The sequence below is a fragment of the Pleurodeles waltl genome, chromosome 6 (genome assembly GCF_031143425.1).
Source record: "Pleurodeles waltl isolate 20211129_DDA chromosome 6, aPleWal1.hap1.20221129, whole genome shotgun sequence".
In the NCBI taxonomy this organism is placed as follows: Eukaryota; Metazoa; Chordata; class Amphibia; order Caudata; family Salamandridae; genus Pleurodeles; species Pleurodeles waltl.
Genome location: NC_090445.1, coordinates 1,184,691,600 through 1,184,712,462, shown reverse-complemented (window position 1 = coordinate 1,184,712,462; position 20,863 = coordinate 1,184,691,600). Strand labels below are relative to the sequence as shown.

The window sequence follows — 20,863 nt, the reverse complement described above, 5'->3', positions numbered from 1 at the left end:
GGGTTTATAGGAGATAATGGGGGGAGATTTGATAAAAAAAAAAAAAAAGATTCATCTTTAGTTTTTAATTTAATTTTTTTAATGTTGTTTTTGAATTTTAGATTTATTTTTTTGTGCCAGGATGTTGGATTTATATGGGGTAAGGGTAGGGAGATTTTTAAACATATTTAAATAATAGTTTTAGGTGTTGGTTAAATATTGTTTTAGTTTGAAAACTGTTGAATTAACATTTTACATTTTACATTTTTTAAATGTAATAAACATATTTAACATTAAAAATAAAAGTACATTTTGAAAATGAAGGGCCTAATTCCGGGTTGGTGGTCCACAGTACTGCCAAGCTCGCTGAGGCAGTCTGACCACTACAACCCTGGCGGTTCAACCATCGGAATATGATCCTGGTGGGCGGACGGGCAGGAGACCGCTGCCTCTGCCAGGATCATGGATCCCGACAGGTTGGCAGCAGTGAAAGTCGTAATCAACCTTGGCGGTGCTGAGTTCAGAACTGCCGTACTGCTCACAACTTTGCTTTCTGCCAGCCTTTTTATGTTGGGGTTCCCGCTGTGAAAAGGCTGGCTGAAGGCTAGTGCTGGGGCCACAGGGAGGCCCCTGCCATGCCGACAACCATGTTGTGAGCAGTGCAGGGGCCCCTCTGCCAGCACCCTTGGAATGCACATTCCTTGCTATTGCAAGCAGTGCACATTCCAAGGGAGCTGTGTGCAACAGCATTGGCCTCAGCTCCATAAGGGAGCTGAGACAAGTGCTGCTGCACTGTTTCCACCTGGCTGTCCAGCAGAACCATTGTAATATGATGTTTCCACTAGTCAGCCTGGTGAAAACATCATAATGCGTTCGGGGTGAAGCGGCCAGCTTGACGGCCACCTCCTCCCCTCTGTATTGGAGCTGTGGCAGTAACCGCCCGACTCACAATCGGGCCCTTATAATACATTTATTAAATATTGGAAACATAATTTGCAATTAAAAAATTGTATCTGTGTAAATATGAAACTAAATGAAAAATACATTTACAACTTTTTTTAAATATTGTACAAAAAATTTTAGGAATTTCAAAATGTATGTTAGAAATGGAGTCTCAAGTTGGCAGTTATATGCACCTTTCCCAAGTAGAGACCCTCACTCTAGTCAGTGTGAGGGAGTCACACAGCTAAGAATTACCCTGTTCACCCCTTGGTAGTTTAACACGAGCAGCCAGGCTTATCTCAGAAGCTAGGCGTAAAGTACTTGTACACACACAAACAGTAACACAGTGAAAACTCTACAAAAGGGCTCAGCATCAGCTTAGAAAAAAAGCCAATATTTATCTGAATAAACCAAGATCGAATGAATAAAAGTCCAACATACACAAGCAATGATATCACTTTCAAAGTTTTACAAAGAGTCTTAATCCAGGGGAATCAATGTCTCTTTTTAACACATATTATAAACTACACAGGGTAACCCACAAAGAATCCGACGGATCTTGGTTTCATATTATACACAACAACATAGATCCACCCGGAGAAGCCACAGCACAGATAACAAAACCACATAAACAAAAACCACATTACAATTTACATTCATTACTCCATATTAACATTTTTTTAATTTATTAAATATAAAACACACTTCCTACTATACCAAGAATACACAGAAGGATAGAATAAAGTGCAAAAGATAAAGTGCTCGTGACTTACACCAAATCTCCCACATACCAAAAAGACACATTAGATAAAAGCCTGTTGGTTAACCATTCCTCCAAACTGAGTCAACTGTCCTTAGTGTCCAGGTTAAAATCCCAATTTATGTCGTCCACTCACTTTCAAAACCAATCCAGGCTCTATATTATCATCGACGTTTCGACCCAAATAAAACTCTAGGGCCAATTCTGGGCTCCAAAATGGGTCTTCCTCAGGACTAGTAAGTAGGAAACATGTAAATCAATACAAAAATCCATTCTTAATATTGTATAATAGTATTACCTTTGGTTCTGTGCTGCATGAAAATTCAAAACCTACTCACCGAAAATCAACTATGACTTACAACCAACATTTTCTTAATTGTATCCACCCAACTCCTTCAGATCTAAAAAATATGTATAGTAGATTCACCCAGTTAGTTACTCTTCAATCAGTGTATCACTTCCTCACAAGACCCTCAAGGGATCTCTTACCATAATGTATATAGCTCAATTAACAAAATCCTCTTCATCAAATAGGTAAGGTAATGTATCCCTCCACAGCATTACTATTTCATCCTTGGGGTCCCTTTAAGTAAACATATATATATTCCTTACTTAGATAAGATACCTACCAAGCTGTTATTCAGTTTAACTCGGCATATAGACTTACAACTCTACATACTTATGATTTATAACATTCTCAATTACTTTATACAAATTATAATGCCTCATCACATTCTTCATAACTTCCAATACTACCATATCCAAATTACAATTCAGCTCCCAACTCACTTAACCTGAACAATACCCCTTTACCGATTAAAATATTTCTCTTTCAATTGACTCCTTCCACCTCAAACACCATTTCCAAACTTGATAATCTAATCCTTAATAGCTATTTCAACCCTTCACTGTAACCAAATATCTTATAAACAACCAACAAACAAGGAGTCACAACACCTTATGTTAATGACCGTCCATCTTGTCAAACGCCCCCCTGCTCCTTTTCTCTGAGGCTCAAGCCGGGCGGAAGGAAATCGGCCTTTAAATAGCTGACGTCAGCGTCCATGAGCACGGTGCTCGAAAAACTATGTCAGGAATGCGGACGTAACAAGCGTCTTGTCTTCATGGGAACAGGAGCAACAGCACCGCCGCTCAGGACACCGCAGCCAGCAGCAAGCTCAGTGAGACCCCCACCAGCACCGCTGCTCAGGACACCGCCGTCAGCAGCAAGGTCAGTGAGCCCCCCACCAGCACCGCCGCTCAGGACACTGCCGCCAGCAGCAACCTCAGTGAGGCCGCCATCAGCACCGCCGCTCAGGACACCGCTGCCAGCAGCAAGCTCAGTTAGCACGCCACCAGCACCGCCGCTCAGGACACTGCCGCCAGCAGCAACCTCAGTGAGCCCGCCACCCGCACCGCTGCTCAGAACACAGTCGCCAGCACCGAGGTTAGTGAGCCCCCCCAGCACGGCTGACCAATGAGCGCCACAAGCATCGCCGCTACTGAGCACGCCGCCAGCACCACCAGCGGGCACACACTTCCTGAGCCAGTGGCACCACCGCAGACATGGCTGCCATCCTCCTCAGTGGTTATTCTTACGAGGCTGGAAGTCAGTGCCAGGGGCCTGGCCAGCTTGCATGTAGCACCACCGTCAGTGGTGTGTCACATCCACTACCTCTGTCCTTGGCAGGATGAAGCACTCTGGGCACAAAGCCCCCTCCATAACTAGTAGAGGAAAGCATCCACTCGCACAGTCCTTGGCAGGATGAAGCAATCTGGGCACAAAGCCCCCTCCAGAATCAGTGGAGAGTCACATCCACTACCTCTGTCCTTGGCAGGATGAAGCACTCTGGGCACAAAGCCCCCTCCAGAACCAGTGGAGGAAAGCATCCACTCACACAGTCCTTGGCAGGATGAAGCACTCTGGATCCACTCACACAGTCCTTGGCAGGATGAAGCACTCTGGGCACAAAGCCTCCTCCAGAACCAGTGGGGAAAAGCATCCACTCACACAGTCCTTGGCAGGATGAAGCACTCTGGGCACAAAGCCCCCTCCAGAACCAGTGGAGGAAAGCATCCACTCACACAGTCCTTGGCAGGATGAAGCACTCTGGATCCACTCACACAGGCCTTGGCAGGATGAAGCACTCTGGGCACAAAGCCCCCTCCAGAACCAGTGGGGAAAAGCATCCACTCACACAGTCCTTGGCAGGATGAAGCACTCTGGGCACAAAGCCCCCTCCAGAACCAGTGGAGAGACACATCCACTACCTCTGTCCTTGGCAGGATGAAGCACTCTGGGCACAAAGCCCCCTCCAGAACCAGTGGAGAAAAGCATCCACTCACACAGTCCTTGGCAGGATGAAGCACTCTTGGCCCAAAGCCCCCTCAAGAACCAGTGGAGAATAGCATCAACTCACACAGTCCTTGGAAGGATGAAGCACTCTGGGTACAAAGCCCCCTCCAGTACAAGTGGAGACTGTTATCTACTTGAGAGACTGTGGCTTTGCACTCCCCAGGATGCAGCAGTGGGCAACCACCCACTGGAAATACTTGTGAGACTGTGGCTTTGCACTCCCCAGGATAAAGCAGTGGACAAACCACCCACTGGAAAGACTTGTGAGACTGTGCCTTTGCACTCCCCAGGATAAAGCAGTGGGCAAACCACCCACTGGAAAGACTTGTGAGACTGTGGCTTTGCACTCCCTAGGATAAAGCAGTGGGCAAACCACCCACTGGAAAGACTTGTGAGACTGTGGCTTTGCACTCCCCAGGATGCAGCAGTGGGCAAACCACCCACTGGAAAGACTTGTGAGACTGTGGCTTTGCACTCCCCAGGATGCAGCCGTGGGCAAACCACCCACTGGAAAGACTTGTGAGACTGTGGCTTTGCACTCCCCAGGATACAGCAATGGGCATGGAGCCCCCTCGTGGAGCTGGCGTTGTGCACTCATCCGGCTGATGACCCTTCCCTTCCCCCTGAGGTGCCTGTATTATTTCGATCTGATGCCCCTGCAGTGTTCTCTCCGTTTGGATCGGGTATCTTGTGTGGGCCCCATGCTTTTTGGGACCAGTGGTCCACGGACTATATGGTGCAGTACATGGACTTGAAATCTTGGTGTACATATTTGTTAATAGTGTATATATATTTTTGAGTAATGGATTTTTCTTGATTACATTCGTTCAAATCATTTCCTTTTGTCCTTGCGTTCTTCCAGGGGGTTGGGGGGGGGGGGAAATGTTATGTTTCAGCATATATTGGTGTGTGTGTTGTTGTGGGTGAGGGCGGGGTGGGGGTGTTGCGTGTGTGTGTCACTCTCTTTTCCCTCCCCCTCCCCTGTGTCGTAGGTGCAGTACTCACTGTGGTCGTCGCCGCCGTCAGTCGTGCTCCTGGTAGAGGAGCAGGAAGACAATTGCAGGGAGTATTTGGAGTTCCGGCTCCATGGCGTCCTGGTTCCTCGTGGGGTGTGCAGAGGTGACCTTTTTCCCTTCCAAGTCCTGTTTCCGTCGTGTTTTTGTTCGCGTTGAATCCGCCCCGGAAAAGATGGCGGATTGGTGTGTCATAATAGTGTGGGCGGTACATTGTCTTCCGCCTGTCTGTTGGCGGTGACGCCATGCTGTTTGTTTTGTTCCGCCGTGGTGGTCGGAGTGTTAAAGTGGCTGTCTATGTTTGCGGTTTCCGCCACGGTTGTGATTCCATTTTTTTGCCGCCAGCCTGTTGGTGGTCTTACCGCTGCTTTAACACCGACCGCCAGGGTTGTAATGAGGGCCATGGTCATTTGACAAAATATTGTGCAACAAAAGTATTGTGTAACAAAAATATAATGTTGAGAATATCATGATAACATAAATATTGTGGACATGAAAATCATAGTAAAAAATTGTTTTAGGCTTTGTTTAAAAAAATCGATTTTTAATATCGATGTAGTATATATTGTTGGTGATAATATTTTTTTGTGGTAAATAGTGTGGCTTATATGTTATTTTTCATGTTGTATATGTTTATTGTTTATTTTAATAGGTTATAATTTTTAAATATGTTTTATTTATAAAAAATGTTAGTTTGTAAATTATACTTTTTTAAAAGTTTAGATATATTCTTTTCTTAGATGGATATTGGGTTTATAGGAGATAATGGGGGGAGATTTGATAAAAAAAAAAAAGATTCATCTTTAGTTTTTAATTTTATTTTTTTAATGTTGTTTTTGAATATTAGATTTATTTTTTTGTGCCAGGATGTTGGATTTATATGGGGTAAGGGTAGGGAGATTTTTAAACATATTTAAATAATAGTTTTAGGTGTAGGTTAAATATTGTTTTAGTTTGAAAACTGTTGAATTAACATTTAAACATTTTACATTTTTTAAATGTAATAAACATATTTAACATTAAAAATAAAAGTACATTTTGAAAATGAAGGGCCTAATTCCGGGTTGGTGGTCCACAGTACTGCCAAGCTCACTGAGGCAGTCTGACCACTACAACCCTGGCGGTTCAACCATCGGAATATGATCCTAGTGGGCGGACGGGCAGGAGACCGCTGCCTCTGCCAGGATCATGGATCCCGACAGGTTGGCAGCAGTGAAAGTCGTAATCAACCTTGGCGGTGCTGAGTTCAGAACTGCCGTACTGCTCACAACTTTGCTTTCTGCCAGCCTTTTTATGTTGGGGTTCCCGCTGTGAAAAGGCTGGCTGAAGGCTAGTGCTGGGGCCACAGGGAGGCCCCTGCCATGCCGACAACCATGTTGTGAGCAGTGCAGGGGCCCCTCTGCCAGCACCCTTGGAATGCACATTCCTTGCTATTGCAAGCAGTGCACATTCCAAGGGAGCTGTGTGCAACAGCATTGGCCTCAGCTCCATAAGGGAGCTGAGACAAGTGCTGCTGCACTGTTTCCACCTGGCTGTCCAGCAGAACCATTGTAATATGATGTTTCCACTAGTCAGCCTGGTGGAAACATCATAATGCGTTCGGGGTGAAGCGGCAGCTTGACGGCCACCTCCTCCCCTCTGTATTGGAGCTGTGGCAGTAACCGCCCGACTCACAATCGGGCCCTTATAATACATTTATTAAATATTGTAAACATAATTTGCAATTAAAAAATTGTATCTATGTGTAAATATGAAACTAAATGAAAAATACATTTACAACTTTTTTTAAATATTGTACAAAATTTTTTAGGAATTTCAAAATGTATGTTAGAAATGGAGTCTCAAGTTGGCAGTTATATGCACCTTTCCCAAGTAGAGACCCTCACTCTAGTCAGTGTGAGGGAGTCACACAGCTAAGAATTACCCTGTTCACCCCTTGGTAGTTTAACACGAGCAGCCAGGCTTATCTCAGAAGCTAGGCGTAAAGTACTTGTACACACACAAACAGTAACACAGTGAAAACTCTACAAAAGGGCTCAGCATCAGCTTAGAAAAAAAGCCAATATTTATCTGAATAAACCAAGATCGAATGAATAAAAGTCCAACATACACAAGCAATGATATCACTTTCAAAGTTTTACAAAGAGTCTTAATCCAGGGGAATCAATGTCTCTTTTTAACACATATTATAAACTACACAGGGTAACCCACAAAGAATCCGACGGATCTTGGTTTCATATTATACACAACAACATAGATCCACCCGGAGAAGCCACAGCACAGATAACAAAACCACATAAACAAAAACCACATTACAATTTACATTCATTACTCCATATTAAATTTTTTTTAATTTATTAAATATAAAACACACTTCCTACTATACCAAGAATACACAGAAGGATAGAATAAAGTGCAAAAGATAAAGTGCTCGTGACTTACACCAAATCTCCCACATACCAAAAAGACACATTAGATAAAAGCCTGTTGGTTAACCATTCCTCCAAACTGAGTCAACTGTCCTTAGGGTCCAGGTTAAAATCCCAATTTATGTCGTCCACTCACTTTCAAAACCAATCCAGGCTCTATATTATCATCGACGTTTCGACCCAAATAAAACTCTAGGGCCAATTCTGGGCTCCAAAATGGGTCTTCCTCAGGACTAGTAAGTAGGAAACATGTAAATCAATACAAAAATCCATTCTTAATATTGTATAATAGTATTACCTTTGGTTCTGTGCTGCATGAAAATTCAAAACCTACTCACCGAAAATCAACTATGACTTACAACCAACATTTTCTTAATTGTATCCACCCAACTCCTTCAGATCTAAAAAATATGTATAGTAGATTCACCCAGTTAGTTACTCTTCAATCAGTGTATCACTTCCTCACAAGACCCTCAAGGGATCTCTTACCATAATGTATATAGCTCAATTAACAAAATCCTCTTCATCAAATAGGTAAGGTAATGTATCCCTCCACAGCATTACTATTTCATCCTTGGGGTCCCTTTAAGTAAACATATATATATTCCTTACTTAGATAAAATACCTACCAAGCTGTTATTCAGTTTAGCTCGGCATATAGACTTACAACTCTACATACTTATGATTTATAACATTCTCAATTACTTTATACAAATTATAATGCCTCATCACATTCTTCATAACTTCCAATACTACCATATCCAAATTACAATTCAGCTCCCAACTCACTTAACCTGAACAATACCCCTTTACCGATTAAAATATTTCTCTTTCAATTGACTCCTTCCACCTCAAACACCATTTCCAAACTTGATAATCTAATCCTTAAATAGCTATTTCAACCCTTCACTGTAACCAAATATCTTATAAACAACCAACAAACAAGGAGTCACAACACCTTATGTTAATGACCGTCCATCTTTTCAAACGCCCCCCCTGCTCCTTTTCTCTGAGGCTCAAGCCGGGCGGAAGGAAATCGGCCTTTAAATAGCTGACGTCAGTGTCCATGAGCACGGTGCTCGAAAAACTATGTCAGGAATGCGGACGTAACAAGCGTCTTGTCTTCATGGGAACAGGAGCTCGTGCCTACGGCTCTTTGTCTTTCCCCAGTGTATATTTTCATTGCAAATGGATGCCTGCATATGTTATTACACAATTTAGACAAAAATACTTACATAGCCAAAAGCACTCTATCTTCCTTTAATAACTGAATACAGCCAAAGCACATCATCATATCTTTGGAGGGTAAAGACCCCCCCAACCTACATGACTAGCGACATATCCAAATTATTCACTTAAAGTCCAGTTACATCAATATTAGTTTCTCCTCTATGTTATTACCTAGAGTCTCCTATACATTATATACACCAAATTTATCGCCCCCTTTTGTATTGGTAATAAATGGAGTTAGCCTCTATACCACTTTTAGGTTATTCTAACCGTCACACATATCCAGATGTCATGTCTAGTATGACCCTTCTATATCTCTCTGCCCTTATAACAAATGTCCTGCGAAGCACAACCTTGACGCCTCTAGGGTCCCCCCCCCAAAAAATGCCTCTAAACCTCATCAATGGGGAATTCATCAAGCCTGACGTCTGTCTAGCTATCTCCTCATACTCATTCAAACCCTGTGATACTGAGTCAAAGAGATTAATCCATTTACATTCATGTACATTTAAGATGTCACCTATATCACCCTAACGTTGATTTATACAGATTTTTTTAATGACAAACCATCTCATTGAGTCTGCCGCATGATTCAGAGTAGTGAAATGGTCAACCAAAGGTGCACCCGGTACCTTACATCTAATGCGGCTGCAGTTTTGCAAAATGCATACCTTTATTTTCTGTCTTGTCTGACCAATATATAATAAATCACATGGACATATTATGTCATAAATTACATTAACGCTTTTACAATTGGTATGTTCCTTTAGTGTCACCGACATATGTTTATACTTAAAGATTTTGGTATCCAACCATAATGTACATGCTTTACATGTACCACATTTATAGTGACCAACAATCTTTGGTAAATTCCACATCGAAGACAAAGAGGGTTTGGGAGATTCCACTAGAAAAGAGCTGACTACCCAATCTTTAATATTTTTACCTCTCTTAAACGCATACATCGGGGATCCCAGATGTCACGCTCATCTGAAATCAAGGTCCAACATCGATTGATAATCTTTTTTTATTTCAGTGCTTCTGATACAATATGTGGGAACACATATCATCCTATTAGTAACTTCATTGATCCACCTTCTAGGTTCAAGTAAATTTTCCCTGTGGCAGAACCAAGCCCTCTTATGTGCTTTTCTAACCAAACTCCTCAGGTACCCCCTCTCAGTCAATCTTCTCATAAGTTCTTCTGATTCCTTGAAGTAATCCTGCTTGCGAGAACAGTTCCTCCGAATATGGAAAAATTGTCCATAAGGGAGATTATCCCTCAAGTTTCGAGGATGATGACTATTATATTTTAGTAGGGAAATTCTCTCACACTCTTTCCTGTATAAAGTAGTATATAGTAGATTCCCCTGTACTCAAATAGTCACATTAAAATTTTGTATTTCACATGGGCTATACAGTATGGTGAATTGTATGTCCTCTGACCTTTTATTTAGCCACTTGTGAAATTCCAGCAGATCACATTGCATACCAGTCCAAATCATCAAAACATCATCAATATATCATTTCTATTGAGTTATATGTTCAAAATATGGCATTGATCTGTTATATATGAACTGTTTCTCATAGTTATCCATATACAAAATCGCCACATCTGGGGCATAAGTAGCAACCATAGCAACACCTTTTGTTTGTAGAAAAAAATCTCCTTGAAAAAGAAAAAAGTTTTTTGTCATTGCTATCTCCAAAAGATCCACCAAGAACCACATGGGTACTCGGAAAGGCCGTGGTCTACTATTCAATACCTCTCCAATAACCTGTAATGCATGTTCTTGTGGGATATTGGTATACAACGAAACAATATCCATTGTTACAAAAATTTGAGTATCAGGATCAAACTGTAGATTGTCAATCAATGTAACTGTCCCCATAGTGTGCCTTAGATATGTCTCAGTCACCTCTACTAAAGGTTTCAAGATGAAATCCACATAGGTGCAAACCGGCTCTAATATTGAGCCACACTCTGAAATTATAGGGCGTTTAGTAGGGTTTTTATGTATTTTGGGGAGTGTGTAGATAGTCGGGACTCTTGGATACTTCTTATTAAAAAAATCATATTCCAGATCTATAAGGAACCCTAACCGTAGTCCCTCCTCTGTTACCCTTTTAATCAAAACATGCAACTCACTTGTAGGGTCCAGCTCAAGTTTCCTGTAACTTCTTACATCTGCGAGTTGTGATAGGATTTCGTTCTTATAATCGGTTGAATTCTGAACAACTATTGCCCCTCCTTTATCCGCCACTTTGATGACTATCTCATTATTAGACTTCAAACTTATCAATGCACCTTTCTAAACTTTCGCATTGTTATTCTTCACATATCTGCCCTTAGAGATTAAATTAATCGCGCCCCTCATGACTACTTGTTCAAAAGTCAAGGTCTTATGAGACATCGGATGTGCAGAGGGAGTAAAAGTAGAGGGCATCCTTAACCAGTACAGGAGACTGTCGGAGGGGAGAGGGTTCTGTTGAAAAAGTACCTCAGTCTCACCTTCTGAAAAAAATTGGTGTAATTCCATTTTGAGATTAAAAGAATTAGGTAAAGTGGTAGGAACAAAAGTCAGACCTTTTGATAATGCATTTTCTTCCACCGGAGACAAACAATAGGTCGACAAGTTAACAACAGGATTAGGGTTGTTGAAATTCAACATCTGTAGTGCTGCCTCCGTGTCTGAATTTCCCCATGATCTTCCTGCTGGAAGCGGACCTGTTTCCTGCCCCTCTATCCCCCCCTCCCTCATCCCCGTTCTCTGGGTTGGCGCCTGGACCATGGTTGACCCCCTCCTAGTTGAGGGGTCATTTGATTGGTCCCTAAAAAAGGACCAGATGTCAGATCCGGGTAGCTAAATTCTGATTCGCGTGGGGCAGTACTCGTACTGGGTTGTTCGTTATCACTTTCTCCTCCGCTTGTGCCTGAAGACTCGGAGAAAGTGTTATACCACTTATAACCCCCACGACCCCTAGTTGAATACCTTCCCTGAGAATCCTGTCTATAATATTTCTCTGTCAAGTATGGGTAGGGTAATTTCTTGTCATAAAAACTGCTATCTCTAGCTAGTTTATCAAGTTTATAAGTTTGTGTGTTAGTAAAATCCTTCATCATTCTTTCTAAACGTTTTAGGGCCTCTCTGGCATTCACCAACGCCTTATTTTCCAGGATCTCTTTCTTAAGGTCCACAATTTCCTTGGTCAATTTCTGTACTTGCTCTAGTGCTGTTTCCACTCCTAGCACCATCCAGTGTCTAGAGCAATTATTTGCTACAAAACTAAAATGTTCTTTAAATCTAGGATTGTCTACAAAAATTGCTGGTTCATTTCTCACCTGTAACCCTAATGGGATGGTGTTTGCTTTAAATGTTTAGTTAACAAATGACCATGTAGGCTAGTGCGCACCAATTTCTTCTCAAGTCTCTCTAACCTATTAATCATCTCGCTCAATGCTAGGTCAATTGAAGAAGATGCAGTCTTTAAAAATTCAGTACCAGTTTGTCCCTCTATCAGCTTATTTATATCGTCCTCACTATATGAAAGTGTCTCTTTTTCTAAAGTCATTCTTATAAGTATTCAATCTCTAAAGATCAACACAAAATATTCCACACATTTTATAAAATTAATTATCAAACAACAAACACAAAAAACCCTTCGCAGATCAGCATCTTCTCTGAGAATTACATGATAAGCTACACAGGGTAACCCACAAAGAATCCGACGGATCTGGGTTTAATATTATACACAGCAACATAGATCCAGCCAGAGAAGCTGCAGCACAGATACCAAAACCACATTAACAAAAACCACATTGCAATTTACATTCTCCTCTATGTTATTACCTATGAAATACTAATGCTGTGGAGGGATACATTGCCTTACCCATTTGATAAAGAGGACTTTGTTAATTGAGCTATATACATTAAGGTAAGAGATCCTTTGAGGGGCTTGTGAGGAAGTGATACACTGATTGAAGAGTAATTAACTGGGTGAATCTACTATACATATTTTTAGATCTGATGGAATTGGGTGGATACAATTAAGAAAATGTTGGTTGCAAGTCGTAGTTGATTTTCAGTGAGTAGTTATGGAATTTTCATGCAGCATGGAACCAAAGGTAAAACTATTATACAATATCAAGAATGGATTTTGGTATTGATTTAGATTATTCCTTCTTACGAGTCTTGAGGAAGACCCGATTTGGAGCCCGGAATTGGCCCTAGAATTTTGATTGGGTCGAAACGTCAACGATAATATAGAGCCTGGATTGGTTTTGAAATTGAATGGAGGACATAAATTGGGATTTAAACCTGGAAACTAAGAAACGTTGACTCAGTTTGGAGTTAACCAATAGGCTTCTACAATCTAATGTGTCTTTTTGATATGTTGGAGATTTGGTGTCAATTTTGCTGTCTCTAAGTCATGAGCACTTTATCTTTTGCACTTCTGTCCTTCTGTGTATTCTTGGTATAGTAGGAAGTGTGTTTTATATTTAATAAATTTAAAAAAATTAATAGGGAGTAATGAATGTAAATTGTAATGTGGTTTTTGTTAATCTGGTTTTGGTATCTGTGCTGCGGCTTCTCCGGCTGGATCTATGTTGTTATGCATAATAATCTTTTTAACACACAGCACGTGTGATGTATCAGAAACAAAGACAATGCAAGGCACAGGGGACGTGAGGTACTGGAAAGCATAGCGATGCAGCAGTTTCTTACTGCACAGGGCAGGTGATGTGTCAGCTCCTTACTGACAGGGGAGGTGATGCATTGATTCTTTCCTCGCAGGAGAGGTCATGCATCAGTTACTTACTGGCAGGGGAGGTGATGCGTCTATTCTGTCCCCGCAGGAGAGGGGATGCATTGGTTTCCAAGCATGCAGCCTTGTTATTTTGCTGCAGTGTAGGGTCAATGCAAAAATGATGCCCAGGGCCGATGCATGGGAAAATCCAGACACATTGTGATGATAGAGCTGCAGTAGAACAGGTGCTGCAGCAGTCCTACAGGTGCTGCATCAATCCTTCCACCAAAAGGCAGGAGCTGCATTAATTCCTAAGCAGCAAGGCAGGTGCTGCATCAATTCTTCTGCCACAAGCCAGGCGATGCATTGATTTTCAGCTGCTGCAATTCAATGCCTGGAGTTTCTTCCTTAGGTCACCAGTTGCCACTTCCAATGGCCCAGAGACTGGATTTGGCACCACTGTGAAAGTCAGGACCATTAGCAGAAAAGTCCAGGCACTGGCAGGTGCAGTCTTTGATGTCCCTGAGATTCTTAACAGGAAGGAAGCTCAGTTCAAGCCCTTGGTGAACCTTAGAAAGCAGGATGTACAAAGCAAAGTCCAGTCCTTTCACTCCAGAACAGAAGCAGCAAGCAGCATGCCAGTACAACAAAGCAACAGTGTTAGAAATGGGGTCTTTGGTTGGCAGTCAGGTTACCCCCTGTCCAAGCAAGGACCCTCACTCTAGTCAGGGTAAAGGAGAATCACACTCAGTTAACCCCCGCTTACCCCCTTGGTAGCTTAGCACGAGCAGGCAGGCTTAAATTCAGAAGCAATGTGTAAAGTATTTGTACCAACACACACAGTAACTCAGTGAAAGCACTACAAAATGACACAACACAGGTTTAGAAAAATAGGTAATGTTTATCTAAACAAAAGAAGCCCAAAACGACAGAATCCTACATACACAAGTCAATATATGAATTTCGAAAAGAATAAGGGGGTCATTATGACCTCGGCGGTCTTTCTGAAAGACCGCCGTGCTGAAGACCGCCAGTGGTGGCGGTTTTCCGCTCAGCGTATTATGACTGTTGGCAGCTCTCCGTCCTTTTTTGGACGGAGAGCCGCCAACAGCCATACTGGTGGGCGGCGGGAAAGTGGAGGTTGCTCCACCGCCACGCCAACAGAACACCGCCCACCAAATCACATCCTGTGATTCGGCGTGGTGGTGTTCTGTTGGCGGTGTGGTGTCGGCGGAGCAGTCCCCATGGATCCCGTCCCCTCCCGGAGGATCGACGGACAAGGTAAGTCGATCGTCCGTTAGGGGAGGGGGTGGGGGGGCGTTGTGTGCGAGCATGGGGGTGTCCGTCTGTGTATGTAGGGGGGGTGTGAGTGCATGTATGCTTGCGGGGGTGTAGTGTGATTGGGAATGAGTGCGTGTATGTCTGTGGGTATGTCTGTATGGATGTGTGGGTGTATGTTTGAATGTGGGTGTGCGTTTCTGAATGTGTGTGTGGATGTTGGCATGTATGTCGGTGTGTGTGCGTGTGTGTGTTGGTGATGCCTGCGTGCGTGCGTGTCGTGTGTGAGTGAGTGATGTGATGTTGGGGGTCGGGTAGGGAGGGGGGTCCTGCCACCTTTGGAGGGTGGCAGGGGTGGTGGGGGGTGTAGGGGAGGGAGTCGGTGTGGGGGGTTGGTGGAGACCCCTATCAGTGCCAGGGAAGGAATTCCCTGGCACTGATAGTTCTTACTGCCATTGATTTCATGGCGGTTCCAAACTGCATGAAATCCATGGCGGTCAGCCGGGTCCAAATATCGCCGGCGGTATAGTGATGGCTGCGGGGCTGGAGACCCAGGTCTCCAGCCCGGCGGGCGGAACGGAGAACCGGCGGATGACTGTGGCGGTAACCGCCATGTTCATAATTTAAAAAAAAGACCGCCAGCCTGTTGCCGGTCTTACCGCCGCTTCTCCGCCTTCCGCCAGGGTCATAATGACCCCCAAAGAGTCTTAATCCTTAGAAAACAGTGAGAATGCCGTTGTTACACAAAGTACCTGGTTAGCATAAAAAATAAAGCCGCAGGGGCGAGCGTTCATCGGAAAAGGGTAGCGATGAGTCGATTCCCTACTTCCAGGTGAGGCCTTGCATTGTTTCCCTCTCTGGCCAGGTCAGGGATGCATAATTTTTGTCCCACAAGAGAGCGATGTGTTGATTTCCAGACAGGGCACCTCGGATCCACGCAGAGTTGGGTTAACCCCTTCGCTGCCAGGCCTTTTCCCCCTCCTGTGCCGAGCCTTTTTTTGGCTATTTGGAGCAGTTCGCGCTTAGGCCCTCATAACTTTTTGTTCACATAAGCTACCCATGCCAAATTTGCGTCCTTTTTTTTCCAACATCCTAGGGATTCTAGAGGTACCCAGACTTTGTGGGTTCCCCAGAAGGAGGCCAAGAAATTAGCCAAAAAACAGTGAAAATTTCATTTTTTTTAAAAAAAATTGGAAAAATGGGCTGCAGAAGAAGGCTTGTGGTTTTTTCCCTGAAAAGGGCATCAACAAAGGGTTTCAGGAACAGGCAGACTTGAATCAGAAAACCCAATTTTTCAACCCAATTTTGGCATTTTACTGGGACATACCCCATTTTTACGATTTTTTGTGCTTTCAGCCTCCTTCCAGTCAGTGACAGAAATGGGCATGAAATCAACGCTGGATCCCATAAACCGCAACATTTCTGAAAAGTAGACAAAATTCTGAATTCAGCAAGGGGTAATTTGTGTAGATCCTACAAGGGTTTCCTACAGAAAATAGCAACTGAAAAAGAAAAATATTGAAATTGAGGTGAAAAAAACATCAATTTTTCTCTAAGTTTTACTCTGTAACTTTTTCCTGCAATGTCAGATTTTCGAAAGCAATATACCGTTACGTCTGCTGGACTCTTCTGGTTGCGGGGATATATAGGGCTTGTAGGTTCATCAAGAACTCTAGGTACCCAGAGCCAATAAATGACCTGCACCCTGCAGTGGGTTTTCATTCTATGCCGGGTATACAGCAATTCATTTGCTGAAATATAAAGAGTAAAAAATAGCTATCAAGAAAACCTTTGTATTTCCAAAATGGGCACAAGATAAGGTGTTGAGAAGCAGTGGTTATTTGCACATCTCTGAATTCCGGGGTGCCCATACTAGCATGTGAATTACAGGGCATTTCTCAAATAGACGTCTTTTTTACACACAGTCTTACATTTGGAAGGGAAAAATTTAGAGAAAGAAAAGGGGCAATAACACTTGTTTTGCTATTCTATGTTCCCCCAAGTCTCCCGATAAAAATGATACCTCACTTGTGTGGGTAGGCCTAGCGCCCGCGACAGGAAACGCCCCAAAGCGCAACGTGGACACATCACAGAAAACAGACCTGTTTTTAGCAAAGTGCCTACCTGTAGATTTTGGCCTCTAGCTCAGCCGCCACCTAGGGAAACCTACCAAACCTGTGCATTTCTGAAAACTAGAGACCTAGGGGAATCCAAGATGGGGTGATTTGTGTGGCTCGGACCAGGTTCTGTTACCCAGTATCCTTTGCAAACCTCAAAATTTGGCTAAAAAAACACATGTTCCTCACATTTCTGTGGCAGAAAGTTCTGGAATCTGAGAGGAGCCACAAATTTCCTTCCACCCAGCGTTCCCCCACGTCTCCCGATAAAAATGATACCTCACTTGTGTGGGTAGGCCTAGCGCCCGCGACAGGAAACACCCCAAAGCGCAATGTGGACACATCACAGAAAACAGACCTGTTTTTAGCAAAGTGCCTACCTGTAGATTTTGGCCTCTAGCTCAGCCGCCACCCAGGGAAACCTACCAAACCTGTGCATTTCTGAAAACTAGAGACCTAGGGGAATCCAAGATGGGGTGATTTGTGTGGCTCGGACCAGGTTCTGTTACCCAGAATCCTTTGCAAAGCTCAAAAATTGGCTAAAAAAACACATGTTCCTCACATTTCTGTGGCAGAAAGTGCTGGAATCTGAGAGGAGCCACAAATGTCCTTCCACCCAGCGTTCCCCCACGTCTCCCGATAAAAATGATACCTCACTTGTGTGGGTAGGCCTAGCGCCCGCGACAGGAAACGCCCCAAAGCGCAACGTGGACACATCACAGAAAACAGACCTGTTTTTAGCAAAGTGCCTACCTGTAGATTTTGGCCTCTAGCTCAGCGGCCACCTAGGGAAACCTACCAAACCTGTGCATTTCTGAAAACTAGAGACCTAGGGGAATCCAAGGAGGGGTGACTGGCGGGGCTCGGACCAGGTTCTGTTACCCAGAATCCTTTGCAAAGCTCAAAAATTGGCTAAAAAAACACATGTTCCTCACATTTCTGTGGCAGAAAGTTCTGGAATCTGGGAGGAGCCACAAATTTCCTTCCACCCAGTGTTCCCCCAAGTCTCCCGATAAAAATGATACCTCACTTGTGTGGGTAGGCCTAGCGCCCGCGACAGGAAACACCCCAAAGCGCAATGTGGACACATCACAGAAAACAGACCTGTTTTTAGCAAAGTGCCTACCTGTAGATTTTGGCCTCTAGCTCAGCCGCCACCTAGGGAAACCTACCAAACCTGTGCATTTCTGAAAACTAGAGACCTAGGGGAATCCAAGATGGGGTGATTTGTGTGGCTCGGACCAGGTTCTGTTACCCAGAATCCTTTGCAAAGCTCAAAAATTGGCTAAAAAAACACATGTTCCTCACATTTCTGTGGCAGAAAGTGCTGGAATCTGAGAGGAGCCACAAATGTCCTTCCACCCAGCGTTCCCCCACGTCTCCCGATAAAAATGATACCTCACTTGTGTGGGTAGGCCTAGCGCCCGCGACAGGAAACGCCCCAAAGCGCAACGTGGACACATCACAGAAAACAGACCTGTTTTTAGCAAAGTGCCTACCTGTAGATTTTGGCCTCTAGCTCAGCCGCCACCTAGGGAAACCTACCAAACCTGTGCATTTCTGAAAACTAGAGACCTAGGGGAATCCAAGGAGGGGTGACTGGCGGGGCTCGGACCAGGTTCTGTTACCCAGAATCCTTTGCAAAGCTCAAAAATTGGCTAAAAAAACACATGTTCCTCACATTTCTGTGGCAGAAAGTTCTGGAATCTGGGAGGAGCCACAAATTTCCTTCCACCCAGTGTTCCCCCAAGTCTCCCGATAAAAATGATACCTCACTTGCGTGGGTAGGCCTAGCGCCCGCGACAGGAAACGTCCCAAAGCGCAACGTGGACACCACCAAAATTTTGGAAGAAAACAGAGGTGTTTTTTGCGAAGTGACTACCTGTAGATTTTGGCCTCTAGCTCAGCCGGCACCTAGGGAAACCTACCAAACCTGTACATTTCTGAAAACTAGAGACCTAGGGGAATCCAAGGAGGGGTGACTGGCGGGGCTCGGACCAGGTTCTGTTACCCAGAATCCTTTGCAAAGCTCAAAAATTGGGTAAAAAAACACATGTTCCTCACATTTCTGTGGCAGAAAGTGCTGGAATCTGAGAGGAGCCACAAATGTCCTTCCACCCAGCGTTCCCCCACGTCTCCCGATAAAAATGATACCTCACTTGTGTGGGTAGGCCTAGCGCCCGCGACAGGAAACGCCCCAAAGCGCAACGTGGACACATCACAGAAAACAGACCTGTTTTTAGCAAAGTGCCTACCTGTAGATTTTGGCCTCTAGCTCAGCCGCCACCTAGGGAAACCTACCAAACCTGTGCATTTCTGAAAACTAGAGACCTAGGGGAATCCAAGGAGGGGTGACTGGCGGGGCTCGGACCAGGTTCTGTTACCCAGAATCCTTTGCAAAGCTCAAAAATTGGCTAAAAAAACACATGTTCCTCACATTTCTGTGGCAGAAAGTTCTGGAATCTGGGAGGAGCCACAAATTTCCTTCCACCCAGCGTTCCCCCAAGTCTCCCGATAAAAATGATACCTCACTTGCGTGGGTAGGCCTAGCGCCCGTGACAGGAAACGCCCCAAAGCGCAACGTGGACACCACCAAAATTTTGGAAGAAAACAGAGGTGTTTTTTGCGAAGTGACTACCTGTAGATTTTGGCCTCTAGCTCAGCCGGCACCTAGGGAAACCTACCACACCTGTACATTTCTGAAAACTAGAGACCTAGGGGAATCCAAGGAGGGGTGACTGGCGGGGCTCGGACCAGGTTCTGTTACCCAGAATCCTTTGCAAAGCTCAAAAATTGGCTAAAAAAACACATGTTCCTCACATTTCTGTGGCAGAAAGTTCTGGAATCCGAGAGGAGCCACAAATTTCCTTCCACCCAGCGTTCCCCCACGTCTCCCGATAAAAATGATACCTCACTTGTGTGGGTAGGCCTAGCGCCCGCGACAGGAAACGCCCCAAAGCGCAACGTGGACACATCACAGAAAACAGACCTGTTTTTAGCAAAGTGCCTACCTGTAGATTTTGGCCTCTAGCTCAGCCGCCACCTAGGGAAACCTACCAAACCTGTGCATTTCTGAAAACTAGAGACCTAGGGGAATCCAAGGAGGGGTGACTGGCGGGGCTCGGACCAGGTTCTGTTACCCAGAATCCTTTGCAAAGCTCAAAAATTGGCTAAAAAAACACATGTTCCTCACATTTCTGTGGCAGAAAGTTCTGGAATCTGGGAGGAGCCACAAATTTCCTTCCACCCAGCGTTCCCCCAAGTCTCCCGATAAAAATGATACCTCACTTGCGTGGGTAGGCCTAGCGCCCGCGACAGGAAACGCCCCAAAGCGCAAAGTGGACACCACCAAAATTTTGGAAGAAAACAGAGGTGTTTTTTGCGAAGTGACTACCTGTAGATTTTGGCCTCTAGCTCAGCCGGCACCTAGGGAAACCTACCAAACCTGTACATTTCTGAAAACTAGAGACCTAGGGGAATCCAAGGAGGGGTGACTGGCGGGGCTCGGACCAGGTTCTGTTACCCAGAATCCTTTGCAAAGCTCAAAAATTGGGTAAAAAAACACATGTTCCTCACATTTCTGTGGCAGAAAGTGCTGGAATCTGAGAGGAGCCACAAATGTCCTTCCACCCAGCGTTCCCCCACGTCTCCCGATAAAAATGATACCTCACTTGTGTGGGTAGGCCTAGCGCCCGCGACAGGAAACGCCCCAAAGCGCAACATGGACACATCACAGAAAACAGACCTGTTTTTAGCAAAGTGCCTACCTGTAGATTTTGGCCTCTAGCTCAGCCGCCACCTAGGGAAACCTACCAAACCTGTGCATTTCTGAAAACTAGAGACCTAGGGGAATCCAAGGAGGGGTGACTGGTGGGGCTCGGACCAGGTTCTGTTACCCAGAATCCTTTGCAAAGCTAAAAAATTGGCTAAAAAAACACATGTTCCTCACATTTCTGTGGCAGAAAGTTCTGGAATCTGGGAGGAGCCACAAATTTCCTTCCACCCAGCGT

At 44.3% G+C, this 20,863-nt stretch overlaps 1 protein-coding gene across 3 annotated transcripts in view; it reads left to right on the top strand.

Annotated features, from left to right (window-relative positions):
• LOC138300727 (polyunsaturated fatty acid 5-lipoxygenase-like) overlaps nucleotides 1-20,863 on the top strand; it is a 1,327,404-nt gene that overhangs the window by 552,757 nt on the left and 753,784 nt on the right. The window lies entirely within an intron of this gene.